The sequence below is a fragment of the Enhydra lutris genome, unplaced genomic scaffold (assembly GCF_002288905.1).
Source record: "Enhydra lutris kenyoni isolate GAN:26980312 unplaced genomic scaffold, ASM228890v2 scaffoldscaffold2, whole genome shotgun sequence".
Taxonomy (NCBI): domain Eukaryota; kingdom Metazoa; phylum Chordata; class Mammalia; order Carnivora; family Mustelidae; genus Enhydra; species Enhydra lutris.
In genome coordinates, this window is record NW_019154086.1 from 31,379,093 (window position 1) to 31,393,354 (window position 14,262).

The window sequence follows — 14,262 nt, forward strand, 5'->3', positions numbered from 1 at the left end:
CTTTCATTGTTAGTGCAATAATTAATAAAAGCTTCCTACCTCAAGAGTATATGTATGTGTGTATACACATATAGGTATATGTCTAGCTTTCTAATTCATTTATGGCTCCATTTCTAACATTGAAGTCATTAGTTTATCTGAAATTTATTTTGATGTACTGTGTGAAATAGTTAACTTAATTTCTCCCTCAGTGGTTGGTCAGTTAAATAAATATAATTACCAGAGAACTCATATATTGCCATTGATTTTAAATCTTGTCTTTGTAACATAACACATTCTTACAACTATTTGGGCATATTTCTGGATTTTTCTATTCTATTCCATTTATCTTTCTGTTTATTCTTATACTAGCTCTATGCTTTAAAAATTATAACAGCTTTATAATATGCTTAAAAAGCTTATATCTTTAAAAAAAGACTTAAAAATCTTATAACTTTCCTTAAAATTTTCAGTTTTGGGGGGAGCCTACATGGCTCAGTTGGTTAAGTGTCTGACTCTAGATATGTGCTCAGATTATGATCTCAGGGTTGTGAGATGGAGCCCTGCATCAGGCTCTGTGCTGAGCTTGGAGTCTGCTTGAGACTTTCTTTCTCCCTCTGCCTCTGCCCCCAGCCCCTCATTCTTGCTCTCTCTCTAAATAAATACATAAAATCTTTAAAACAGGTTTTTTTGGGGGATACCTGGTTGGCTCAGTTGGTTAAGCAACTGCCTTCAGCTCGGGTCATGATTCCAGGGTCATGGGATTGAGTCCCACATCAGGCTAGTGGGGATCCTGCTTCTCCCTCTGCTCAGTGGGGATCCTGCTTCTCCCTCCACCTCTGCTGCTGCCCCTGCTTGTACTCTCTCTTTCTCTGATGAAGAAATAAATAAAATCTTAATTTTTTTTCAGTTTAGGATATAGATTAGTATTGCATTGCCTTTTTTAAAAAAGTTTTTATTTAAATTCCAGTTAACATAGAGTGTAATATTAATTTCAGGTGTATAATTTAGTGATTCAGTAGGTCCATACAACACCCAGTACTCATCACAAATGTTCTCTTTAATCCCCAACACCTATTTCACCCATCCCCAACCCACCTATCAGTTTGTTCTCTATAGTTAAGAATCCGTTTTCTGGTTTGCCTTTCTCTCTCTTTTCCCCACATACTCATTTATTTTCTTTCTCCCTCTCTTTCTCCCTCTTTTCTTCTTCCTTCCTTCCTTCCTTCCTTCCTTCCTTCCTTCCTTCCTTCCTTCCTTCCTTCTTTCCTTCCTTCCTTCCTTCCTTCTTTCTTCCTTTCTTTGTTCCTTTCTGATTTATTTATTCAGGGAGGGGAGGGGCAGAAGGACAGGGAGAAAGAGTCTCAATCAGATCCATACTGAGTTCAGGGCCCCATGTCGGGCTTGATCTCATGACCCTGAGATCATGACCTGAGCGGAAATCAAGAGTCCAACACCTAACTGACTGTGCCACCCAGGTGTTCCATCTTTTGTTTTGTTTCTTAAATTCCACATATGAGTGAAATAATATGATATTTGTCTTTCTCTAACTGATTTACTTCGCTTAGTATAATACTCTCTAGCTCTATACAAGTCTTTAAAAATGGGAAGATTTCATTCTTTTTTATGGCTGGATAATATTCCATTGCATTTATATACCATATCTTCTTTATCTTCATCAATTTTAGTTGGGCTATTTCCATAGTTTAGCTATTATAGATAATGCTGCTAAAAACATTGGGGTGCATGTATCAGTTTAAATTAGTGTTTTTGTATAGTATGTCCTTTAATTCACATTTCTAGTGATTCTAGTAGTGATTCAGAGCATTTTTTAAAAGTAGGCTCCATGCCCAGTATGTAGCCCAATGTAGGGCTTGAACTCAGAACCCTGAGCTCAAGACCTGAGCTGAGATCAAGACACTTAAAAAAAAAAAAAAAAAGAGTTGAACACTTAACTGATGGAGCCACCCAGGTGCCCCTGGAGCTTTTTTTCATTCTTGCTGACCATCTGGATTTGTTTCAATGTGAATTTTTTACATGTTTTTTTTTTTAATCCATTTTTCTCTTCAGTTGTATCTTCTTCCATAATCTATAAATATTAACTCTTTCTCTCTTGTCTGTATTGCAAATAGCTTTGTAACTCTACTATCTATTGTTTATAATATCTTTTACTATGTATGTCTGCAATTTTTAAAAATATACTTATAAGGTCTATGTTTTATTTTATAGCTTCTAAGTTTCCTGTCTTAGTTAAAAAGGTTTCCTACTACTGGCTATACCTACAGTCTCCTACATGTTATTACATGGTATGTATTATTTAAAATTTTACACTTAAGACTTTAACTCATGTGAATTAATTTTTGTATTGGTATAAAATAAAAGCCCAATTTTATTTCTTCAGATGGTTGGCCCATATGCCAACACTATAATCATGAATAGAAATATTACTTTTATTATACTTAAAATTTTACATATGCTGAAATTAAATTCTGGAGTCTCTATTCTGTCCTAGTCAATTTGTATACCTTATGTCAATACAATACTATGCTACCAGCATATACAATACATATTTGGACAAATATACTGCATACAGTACAATATACATACATACAATACAATATTTGGACAAATATTATTTGATTGATTATACTAGTGAATGGTATTTTCACACATGCAAGCATATCAGTAAATACAGTACCTTTGAATTCTTGGGAAAAAAAATTTAAGAATAAAATTCAGGCAACAATGAGATGAATAAAGAAATAAATTAGCAAATGGGAAGTCAGGTTGTAAAAGAGTTCATGGGGAAGATTTGGTTCATTAGCATAAAAAACTACGATTACACAACTGTGAAAAATATGTTGCAAAACAATGTGTATATAAATGTGATTAATATCAACAATGTAAAAGGAACAAAAATAAAATCAGTTGATGGCTGTTTGGTGATCTGACAATAAGTATAACCATAATTGACCCAGCAATTCTACTCATCCATATACATGGGACAAGTAATTATAAGTTTAATCAGTGTACAGAATTGTAGGTTCTGTGGGAAAACAGTAATTATATAAAAGGTAGATTTAACCAGGTTTAGGGAGCTAGAAAAGGGTTTTTGGAGAAAGTGACATTGTAATTGAAACATAAAAGATATTCAGGAGTGAGGATGGGATTGAGATAGTGGGTGGGGAATATTCCAGGTAGACAAATCATAAATATGAAGGCCGCTGGTGGCTGTGAAGAGGTGGGAAAGGCATTGCAAATTCCAGAAAGAGGGGCAGAACGGCTGGAGCCTTGAGAACTGAGGTGAGGCAGGGTGTGATCAAGAGCGCAGATGAGGCAGAACAGTAGGCAGGATCAGTCAGATCATGAAGCCATGATCAAGAGTTGGGTCATTATCCAGAGGACAGTGGAAAGTCTCTGAAGATTTTACTCTGTTGGGGTAGGGAAGTGTGGGGAAACATCCTTAGATATGTTTTGAAAAATCACTCCAACTACTGCGTGTTGAATAGACAGGAGCAGAACACGAACAGATGAACAGCTACTGCAGCGGTCTGGGTGAGAAAGGAAGTGTTGACATTGGAGAGGGAGAGGATGAATGGATTCTAGAGATGTTTAGGCATCAGTATAGATAAGATTTACTGATAGATCGAGTGTAGGCGTGAGGAAGATGGAAAAGTCAAGGAAGACTCCTGATAGGGAACTTGAAAAGCTGTTTGGATAGTGCTGCTGTTTGCTAAGATAAAGAATACATCATGAGAAGATAAGCAGGGAGATGTTCATGCAGTTTTGGACCTGTCAAGATCAAAATAGTAGGTGGCAGATATGACAGTAAGCACATAAGTTTAAGGGTCTGTGTGGAACTCAGAAGAGAAGTCTGGGCTTGAGATAGAGTTTGACGGTTGGTGATGTACAGATGTAGCTGAAGGTCATGGAGTGCTTGAAATTGCCTCTAAGTCTTAATCTAGAAAACACAATAAACAAAGCAGAAACAGACCCATAAATACAGAGAACAAACTGATGGTTGCTAGAGGTGATAGGGCATGGGGAAAGGGCAAAGTGGGTAAAGGGGGATTGGGAGTACAGGCTTGCAGTTACGGAATGAATAAGTCATGGGGATGAAAGGTACAGCATAGGGAATACAGTTAGTGGTATCGTAATTGTGTTGTGTGGCGGAAGATGGAAGTTAACCTTATGGTGAACACAGCATAACGTACAGACTTGTAGAATTACTGAGCTGTACCCCTGAAACTAACATAACGTTTTGTGTCAACTGTACTTTAATAAAAAAAGGGTACATGGTGCTGAGAGAAGGGAGTCTGGGGTAGAGCTGAGGAACACTCACATTTCATAGTGGAGTAGGGCAGGAGGATCCCTGAAAATAAAACTGAAAAGGGAGGCCAAAAATGTGGAAGGAAACTCAGTGATTTCTTGGGAGGTAAGGAAGAGTTTGTCTTAAGGAGACAGTAGTGACCTGCGTCATGATGCTACAAGGCCAAGTTCAGACATATGTCTGTTGGATTTGGTTACAAGAAGGCCTTGTATAAAATGTTAAAGGGCCACCCTGGAGAGATGTGGGGACAAAACTCCAGCTAGGAGTGGTCTGAAGGGCGGTGAGAGGTGAGGATATAAAGTCGAGTTTAATTCATTTAAGAAATTTGGCTGTGAAGGAAAGAGAGCAAAAACTTGAGGGTAAATGGGTTTTTAATTTTAATTTTAGAAGGTTTTAAATTTTAACTTAAAAAAATACTGATAGGAAAGTGCCAGAAAAGAGAGGTTAGAGATACAGGAGAGGGGATTCACAGTTTGCCATTTTTATTAAGACTCCTGGGGAGGCTGGGGAGGGCAAGGGTGAGTCCTAGAGAACAGGGAGTGCGATGTGTGCTCAACGTTAAGAGGTCAGAGGAGGAGAAGAAGTATGACTGCACAAATAAGTAGGGTTGTAGATGTGATGGCAGGCTGTTCAGGTAACTTTTATCTGAGAGGAGTGAGAGATAAGGAGCTGCTGCGAGAGAAGATGTGATGGGCCTCGGGTAAGCAACTTGAAAAGCAGAAGAAGGCTTGCATAGCTCTGAAGCACAGAAGAACGGCGCCGAGACAGACTCACACTTCTTCGCGTTATCAGGCAAACTCCTGAGCATTGGATCTTCCTGTAATTTGAGTTACTTTAGGTAAAATCTAGCTGGGGGATATTTATAAACACTTGGTTTACAGACTGTCACATAAAAAGCAAAACAAAACTGTGAAGAGTAAACTCATTCTACTCTTCCTTGATGTAAATTAAATGTCATGTCCCCTAAGAATCTGGAAAATATAGATCTATCCATATACTCCTTAATTAAATGACATATACAAAATTCAGTTATGCAAACTGAATATATGAGAGTTTTTCCCTCAACCTTAGAGCATTACCAAGGACTCTGTTTTGCAAAGGGAAAAGAATATGGAGTTTGGAGCCAGATAGATTTGGTTTATTTTTTTCTTAAAGATTTTATTTATTTATTTGACACAGAGAGAGAGATAGTGAGAGAGAGAACATAAGCAGGGGGAGTGGCAGGCAGAGAGTGAGGGAGAAGCAGGTTCCCGCTGAGCAGGGAGCTCAATGCAGGGCTTGATCCCTGGGATCATGAACTGAGCCAAAGCCAGATACCTAACCGACTGAGCCACCCACACCCCAGATTTGTTTTAAATCTAAGTTTTGTTAAGTACTAAAATGACCACAGGTGAGTCACTACCCCTGGGCTCAGTTTCTCATCTTTTAAATAGTAAGATCTACCTGAATTGGGTTGTTGGAGGATTGAGTGAAGTGATATATGGAAAATATCCAGGACAATGCATGGCACAACGTGCTCAGAGAGGAATCTTTTTATTTATTCTTGGTTTATAGGATTTATAAGAATAAATTGCAGGGTTACCACGAACAATCTCTCGTTGCCTGTTCAGTCAACCTATTAACATTTATGGAACACCTGCTAGATATCATGTGCCTAGTCCTTTGTTAGGGACAATGGAAACAAAGAAGGTTGAACTGTAGTTGTTGCCCTAGAGCTCCTCATGCTGCACTTAAAATATGTTTTCATGCAACAGTTTTGTAAACATGCACTTCTAGAGTCTGTTAGTTGCTTAACTGAATGCACAATTTTAGCCCAGTGGCTAGTATATCCGTCACTTAATAGATCTTATTTTTCCTCTCCTCTTCTCCCGAGATAAGATACAGGCAATGCCAGCTTTGTGACCAGTTGTTATACAGAAATCTGATGTACAGATTCAGAATTACAAATAACTTATAATAGGTGTGGAAAGAAACCATCGAAAGGCATGAGCTTCTTAGGAAAGCTGACCTCTGGGCCCAGACGTCCAAGGTTGGTTGCCTGTTTTGCCCTAAATAGCATCCCTGATGTGATCTGAAAAGTTTTGCATCTTTTCTGACCCTGCCTGTGTTTCCTGTGGTTTTGCCTCAGGGATATCCTTTCCATTTCTGAAAGCTGAGTGTCTTGACACTCATATCTGTTTTAGGTTTCTTGAAGTTCCTTGGAACAGTTTCTTTTCTTACTAAAATTCACAATTTGATGGCCAGTCTTTCTTCTGGCTCAATAAGAGACACCGTGCTCTCCAGAGTCTGTAGCAGGTCACTACCTTATGATAGCAGGTTCTTTGTTATTCCATCTTCCAGTGAATTAAAATTTTTTTGTTTTATGAAATTAAAAAGAATTATATGAATGCATTTTCATTGTAAAATAGTAAGACATGCAAGTTCAGAGCATAAGATGTGAAATACCTTATTCTTTTTCTCATCCCTTCCAATTCTTCAAAGTAACACTGTTAACAATTTGGGAAATAATTTTCTGGATATTATTCTATGTATTTCCATACATACTCACTTTTGAAGGAAATATGTATATTCACATACATTTTTAAATATACATTTTAAATAAAACCAAGATTATAGCACACAAATTATTCCCAAGCTATCTTTTCTCAAAAAATGTTGGAGACATTTGACATTGTACATTTAGATCTATCTCAATCTTTTGGTTTTGTTTTGTTTTGTTTTTAAGTTTTCATTGACTTTATTTTTTTTTAAAGATTTTATTTATTTATTTGACAGAGAGAGACACAGTGAGAGAGAGAACACAAGCAGAGGAGAAGCAGAGGGAGAGGGAGAAGCAGGCTTCCTGCCGAGCAGGGAGCCCTATGTGGGACTCAATCCCAAGACCCTGGGATCATGGGATCATGATGTGAGTCGAAGGCAGACGCTTAATGACTGAGCCACCCAGACACCCCAATCTTTTTTTTTGTTTTTAAAGATTTATTTATTTATTTAGGAGAGAAAGAGAGAGTGTGCGTGCAATGGGAAGAGGCAGAGATAATCTGAAGCAGACTCTGCGATGAGCGTGGAGCCCAACGTGGGGCTCAATCTCATGACCCTGAGACCAGGACCTGAGCCCAAACCAAGAGTTGGATGCCTCACTGACAGCACCACCCAGGTGCCCCTATCTCATTCTTGTTAATAAATGCATAGAATCCTATATTATAGATGAAACATAATTTATATAGTCAATCTCTTCTTGATAACTGAAGGAAAACTCCTGAGTTTTCCCCCAAACTTGGTCCTCCCATAGTCTTTTCCATTTCAGTTACCTGCAACTCCTCCAGTGGCTCAAGCCAGTATTCTCCAGTCATATCCCACCATCTGCCTTTTCTTTTTCTTCTTAGCACTTACCATTTGACATATACCTCTTTGGACTATGTCAAATATCTCCTCACTGGAATGTGATATCAACAGGTGAGGAACAAGAGATGGCAGCAGTGGGAAGGGCAAAGGTAAACCTGTTCAACGTAAAGTGTGTGTGTATGCCTGTACGTGTGCGTGCATGTGTTTACCTTGGCACCAACTCTGGATTATCTCCCTTCTGTAATACTTTTTTTAATTAATTATTTTTATTAACATATAATGTATTATTTACCCCAGTGGTACATGTCTGTGAATCGTTAGGCTTACACACTTCACAGCACTTATCATATCACATACCCTCCACAATGTCCATAACCCAACCACCCTTTCCATCCCCCTTCCTCCAGCAACCCTCAGTCTTTTTTGTAAGATTAAGAGTCTCTTATGGTTTGTCTCCCTCCTGATCCCATCTTGTATAATTTTCTCCTTCCCTACCCAAACCCCCCACTCTGCCTCTCAAATTCCTCATACCAGGGAGATCATATGATAATTGTCTTTCCCTGATTGACTTATTTCACTCAGCATAATACCCTCTAGTTCTATCCATGTTGTTGCTAATGGCAAGTTTCGTTTCCTTTGATGGCTGCATAGTATTCCATTGTGTATATATACCACCTCTTCTTTATCCATTCATCTGTTGATGGATATGTAGTTTCTTTCCATACTTTGGCTAGTGTGCATTGCTGCTATAAACATTCAGGTGCACATGCCCTTTTGGACCACTACATTTGTATCTTTAGGTTAAATACCCATAGTGCAATTGCTGGGTTGTAGGGTAGCTCTATTTTCAACTTTTGGAGGAATCTCCATGCTGTTTTCCAGAGTTGCTGCAGCAGCGTGGATTCCCACCAATAGTGTAGGAGGGTTCCCCTTTCTCCGCATCCTCCCCAGCATCTGTTGTTTCCTGACTTGTTAATTTTAGCCATTTTGACTGGTGTGAGGTGGTATCTCACTGTGGTTTTGATTTGTATTTCCCTGAGGCCGAGTGTGGAGCACATTTTCATGTGTCTGTTGGCCATCTGGATGTCCTCTTTGCAGAAATGTCTGTTCATGTCCTCTGTGCATTTCTTGATTGGATTATTTGTTCTTTGGGTGTTGAGTTTGATAAGCTCTTTATAGATTTTCAGTACTAGCCCTTTATCTGATATGTCGTTTGCAAATATCTTCTCCCATTCTGTCAATTGTCTTTTGGTTTTGTTGACTGTTTCCATTGCTGTGCAAAAGCTTTTGATCTTGATGACATCCCAATAGTTCATTTTTGCCCTTGCTTCCCTTGTCTTTGGTGATGCTTCTAGAAAGAAGTTGTTGCAGCTGAGGTCAAAGAGGTTGCTGCCTGTGTTCTCCTCAAGGATTTTGATGGATTCCTGTCTCACATTGAGGTCTTTCATTCATTTGGAGTCTATTTTTGTGTGTGGTGTAAGGAAGTGGTCCAGTTTCATTCTTCTGCATGTGGCTGTCCAATTTTCCCAACACTATTTGTTGAAGAGATTGTCTTTTTTCGACTGGACATTCTTTCCTGCTTTGTCGAAGATTAGTTGACCATAGAGTTGAGGGTCCATTTCTGGGCTCTCTATTCTGTTCTATGGATCTATGTGTCTGTTCTTGTGCCAGTACCATACCGTCTTGATGATTACAGCTCTGTAATAGATCTTGAAGTCTGGAATTGTGATACCACAAACTTTTTTGGTTTTCTTTTTCAACATTCCTCTGGCTATCTGGGGTCTTTTCTGGTTCCATTTCTTTGAAAAAAAAAATGGATGGTGTTTTGATAGGGATTACATTAAACATGCAGATTGCTTTAGGTAGCATAGACATTTTCACAATATTTGTTCTTCCAATCCATGAGCATGGAATGTTTTTCCATTTCTTTGTGTCTTCCTCAGTTTCTTTCATGAGTACTTTATAGTTTTCTGAGTACAGATTCTTTGTCTCTTTGGTTAGTTTTATTGTTAGGTATCTTAAGTATGGTTTTGGGTGCAATTGTAAATGGGATTGAGTCCTTAATTTCTCTTTCTTCTGTCTTGCTGTTGGTGTATAGAAATGCAACTGATTTATGTGCATTGATTTTATATCCTGACACTTTACTGAATTCCTGTATGAGTTATAACCATTTTAGAGTGGAGTCTTTTGGGTTTTCCACATAAAGTATCATATCATCTGCAAAGAGTGAGAGTTTGACTTCTTCTTTGCCTATTCAGATGCTTTTAACTTCTTTTTGTTGTCTGATTGCTGAGGCTAGGACTTCTAGTACTATGTTGAATAGCAATGGTGATAATGGACATCCCTGTCATGTTCCTGACCTTAGCGGAAAAGCTGTCAGTTTTTCTTCATTGAGAATGATATTCACTGTGGGGTTTTTGTAGATGGCTTTGATGATATTGAGGTATGTACCCTCTATCCCTACACTTTGAAGAGTTTTGATCAAGAAAGGATGCTGTACTTTGTCAAATGCTTTTTCAGCATCTATTGGGAGTATCATATGGTTCTTGTTCTTTCTTTTATTAATGTATTGTATCACATTGATTTGTGGATGTTGAACCAACCTTGCATCCCTGGAATAAATCCCACTTGGTCATTGTGAATAATCCTTTTAATGTACTGTTGGATTCTATTGGCTAGTATTTTGGTGAGAATTTTTGAATCTGTATTCATCAAGAATATTGGTCTCTAATTCTCTTTTTTGATGGGGCCTTTGTCTGGTTTTGGGATCAAGGTAATGCTGGCCTCAAAAAAAGAGTTTGGAAGTTTTCCTTCCATTTCTATTTTTTGGAAGAGTTTACTGTTCGGGTTTTCTATTTCTTCCTGGTTCAGTTTTGGTAGTTTATACATTTTTAGGAATGCATCCATTTCTTCCAGATTGTCAAATTTGCTGGCGTGTAGTTGCTCATATTATGGTCTTATAATTGCTTGTATTTCTTTGGTGTTGGTTGTGATCACTCCTCTTTCATTCATGATTTTATTTATTAGGGTCCTTTTTCTTTTCTTTTTGGTAAGTCTGGCCAAGGGCTTATCAATCTTATTAATTCTTTCAAAGAAACATCTCCTAGCTTTGTTGATTTGTTCTACTGTTTTTTTTTGGAGGGGGGGGGGGTTCTATTTCAATGATTTCTGCTATGATCTTTATTATTTCTCTTCTTGTGATGGGTTTAGTCTTTATTTGCTGTTCTTTCTCAGCTTCTTTAGATACAGGGTTAGGTTGTATATTTGAGACCTTTCTTGTTTCTTGAGAAAGGATTGTATTGCTATATATTTTCCTCTCAGGACTGCCTTTGCTGTGTCCCACAGATTTTGAAAAGCTGTGTTTTCATTTTCATTTGTTTCCATGAATTTTTAAAATTCTTCTTTAATTTTCTGGTTACCCTTTCATTATTTGGTAGGATGTTCTTTAGCCTCCATGTATTTCAGTTCTTTTCAACTTTCTCCTTGTGAATGAGTTCTAGTTTCAGAACATTGTGATCTGAAAATATGCAAGGAATGATACCAATCTTTTGGTACTGGTGGAGACCTGATATGTGACCCAGAATTCTCAGAACATTCTGAGAATGTTCCATGTGCACTAGAGAAGAACGTGTATTCTGCTGCTTTGGGATGGAATGTTCTGAATATATCTGTGATGCACATTTGGTCCAGTGTGTCATTTAAGGGATTTACTTCCTTGGATGATCTGTCCATTTCAGTGAGGGGGGTGTTAACGTTCCCTACTATTATTGTATTATTGTCGATGTGTTTCTTTGATTTTGTTATTAATTGGTTTATAGAGTTGGCTGCTCCCATGTTAGGGGCATAGATATTTAAAATTATTAGATCTTCTTGTTGGACAGAACCTTTGAGTATGATATAGTGTCCTTCCTCATCTCTTATTATAGTTTTTGGCTTAAAATCTAATTGATCTAATATAAGGATTGCCACCCCAGCTTTCTTTTGATGTCCATTAGCATGGTAAATTGTTTTCCACCCCCTCACTTTAAATCTGGAGGTGTCTTTGGGTCTAAAATGAGTTTCTTGCAGACAGCATATTGATGGGTTTTGTTTTTTATTCATTCTGATACCCTGTGTCTTTTGATTGGGCCATTTACCCTATTTACATTCAGAGTAACTCTTAAAAGACGTGAATTTAGTGCCATTGTATCGCTTGTAAGGTGACTATTACTGTATATTGTCTCTTTTCCTTTCTGGTCTACACTCTTAGGCACTTTGCTTAGAGGACCCCTTTCAATATTTCCTGCAGGGCTGGCTTGGTGTTTGCAAATTTTTTAAATTTTTGTTTGTCCTGGAAGTTTTTTATCTCTCTTTCTATTTTCAATGATAGCCTAGTGATATAGTATTCTTGGCTGCATGTTTTTCTCATTTCTGGCCTGCCAGGTCTCTGGATAAGTCTGCTGCCAATGTAATATTTTTACTATTGTATGTTACTGACTTCTTGTCCTGGGCTGCTTTCAGGATTTTCTCTGTCACTAAGACTTGTAAGTTTTACTATTAGATGACGGGGTGTGGACCTATTTTTGTTGATTTTGAGGGGGGTTCTCTGTACCTCCTGGATTTGATGCTTGTTCTTTTTGCCATATTAGGGAAATTCTCTACTATAATTCACTCCAATATGCCTCATACCCCTCTCTCTCTTTCTTCTTCTTCTGGAATCCCAATTATTCTAATATTGTTTCGTCTTATGGTATCACTTATCTCTTGAATTCTCCACATCATGGTCCAGTAGTTGTTGTCTCTCTTTTGCTCAGCTTCATTATTCTCTGTCATTTGGTCTTCTATATCACCAATTCTCTCTTCTGCTTCATTTGCCCTAGCAGTAAGCGCCTCCATTTTTTATTTCAACTCATTAATAGCTTTTTTGATTTCAACTTGCTTAGATTTTAGGTCTTTTATTTCTCCAGAAAGGACTTTTATTTCTCCAGACAGAGTTTCTCTAATATCTTCCATGCCTTTTTCAAGCCTGGGTAGCACCTTGAGAATCATCATTCTGAACTGTAGTTGTGACATATTACCAATGTCCATATTGATTAGGTCCCTAGCCATTGGTGCTGCCCCTTCTTCTTCTTCTTCTTCTTCTTCTTCTTTTGGCGAGTTTTTCTGCCTTGTCATTTTATCCAGATAAGAATATATGAAAGAGGGAACAAAATACTAAAAGGGTGGCAAGGATACCAGAAAATTGTATGCTAACCAAATCAGAAGAGATACAAAATCGGTGGGAGAAGATAGGGGGAAAGAATAAATAAAAATAAAAAAAATAAAAAATAAAAAACTATATATAAGAAAAACATATATATACAAAAATTAAGGTAAACACAATAAAGGGATGGAATAAGAGTGTAAAGATGGAAATTAAAAAAAAAATTCCTAAAAATGAATTGATAAGATAAGTTGGTTGGAAAAAGAAAAAAAAGTGAGGAGGGAATGTGCTTAGACTGGAGACTAGAACAAGGCTATGTGCTAGATTAGGGTATATTTTGATCTATTAGAAGAAATTGCATCCCAAAATCCTTTAGGAAAAGAAAAAACCTATATGATTACAAAAAATAAATTTAAATTCAATGAAGGGATAAATTATGACTATAACAATGAAGGTTTAAAAGTTTTTTTTTTTTTTTTGAGAAAGGTATTGTTAAGATAAACTAGTTAAAAAATGCTAAAAGAGGAAAGTGGAAAAGTTAAAAAAATAGAAGTAAAAAAAGTTAAAAAAATTAACTTTGCAAGGCTAAAGGATCGTGGGGCAAAAGCCACGAATTCTATGCATTGCTTTTCCTTAGCTCTGGAGTTCCACTGTTCTCCTTTATCAGTGAGCTTGGTCTTGGCTGCAGGTTGCTGCTGATCTTCTGGGGGAGGGGCCTATTGCAGTGATTCTCAAATGTCTTTGCCCGAGGCGGAATTGTACCACTCTTGCCAGGGACTGGGCTAAGTAATCTGCTGGGGTTCGCTCTCAGAGCTTTTGTTCCCTGAACGCCTTCTGTACAGCTTTGGAGGATGGGAATGAAAAAGGCGGCCTCCCGGTCTCTGACCAGAAGGAGCTAAGAGCTCGGGGCCCCCTCTCCTTAGTGCACCCTCAGAGAAAAGCAGTCAATCACTCCTGTCTCCTTGGTTTCCAGCTGTACTCCGAGCTCACCTGGCCTGTGACTGAGCGTTTCTATCTCTGGCACACAGCCCCATTTGGAGTCTCCAACCCCAGCAGATTCCTGCTCTGCTGCTCCTCCCTAAGCAGGAAGGTGAGTCTCCCCGGATCTGCTACTTGTGGGGTCCCTGCTCAAAGAGCGGTGGTCTGACTGTGCTTTGGATCATGGTTTAAGATAACCCCGATCTGTAAGCTCAGTCTTAGGCTCTGTCTCTGTAGTTGGCTTCCCTGCTCTGATAACTGGCAGCTCTGCCACACTCAGACACCCCTGATCTTTCTTTGACCCCATGAGACCTGGGACCACACTGTCCCCATGAGGGTTCCACCCCTGCTTAGCCTCTGGAGCGATGTCCCTCAGTGGAACAGACTTTCCAAAGTTCTGATTTTGTGCTCTGCTGCTCTGCCACTTGCTGGGAGCTGGCTCCCCCCCCCC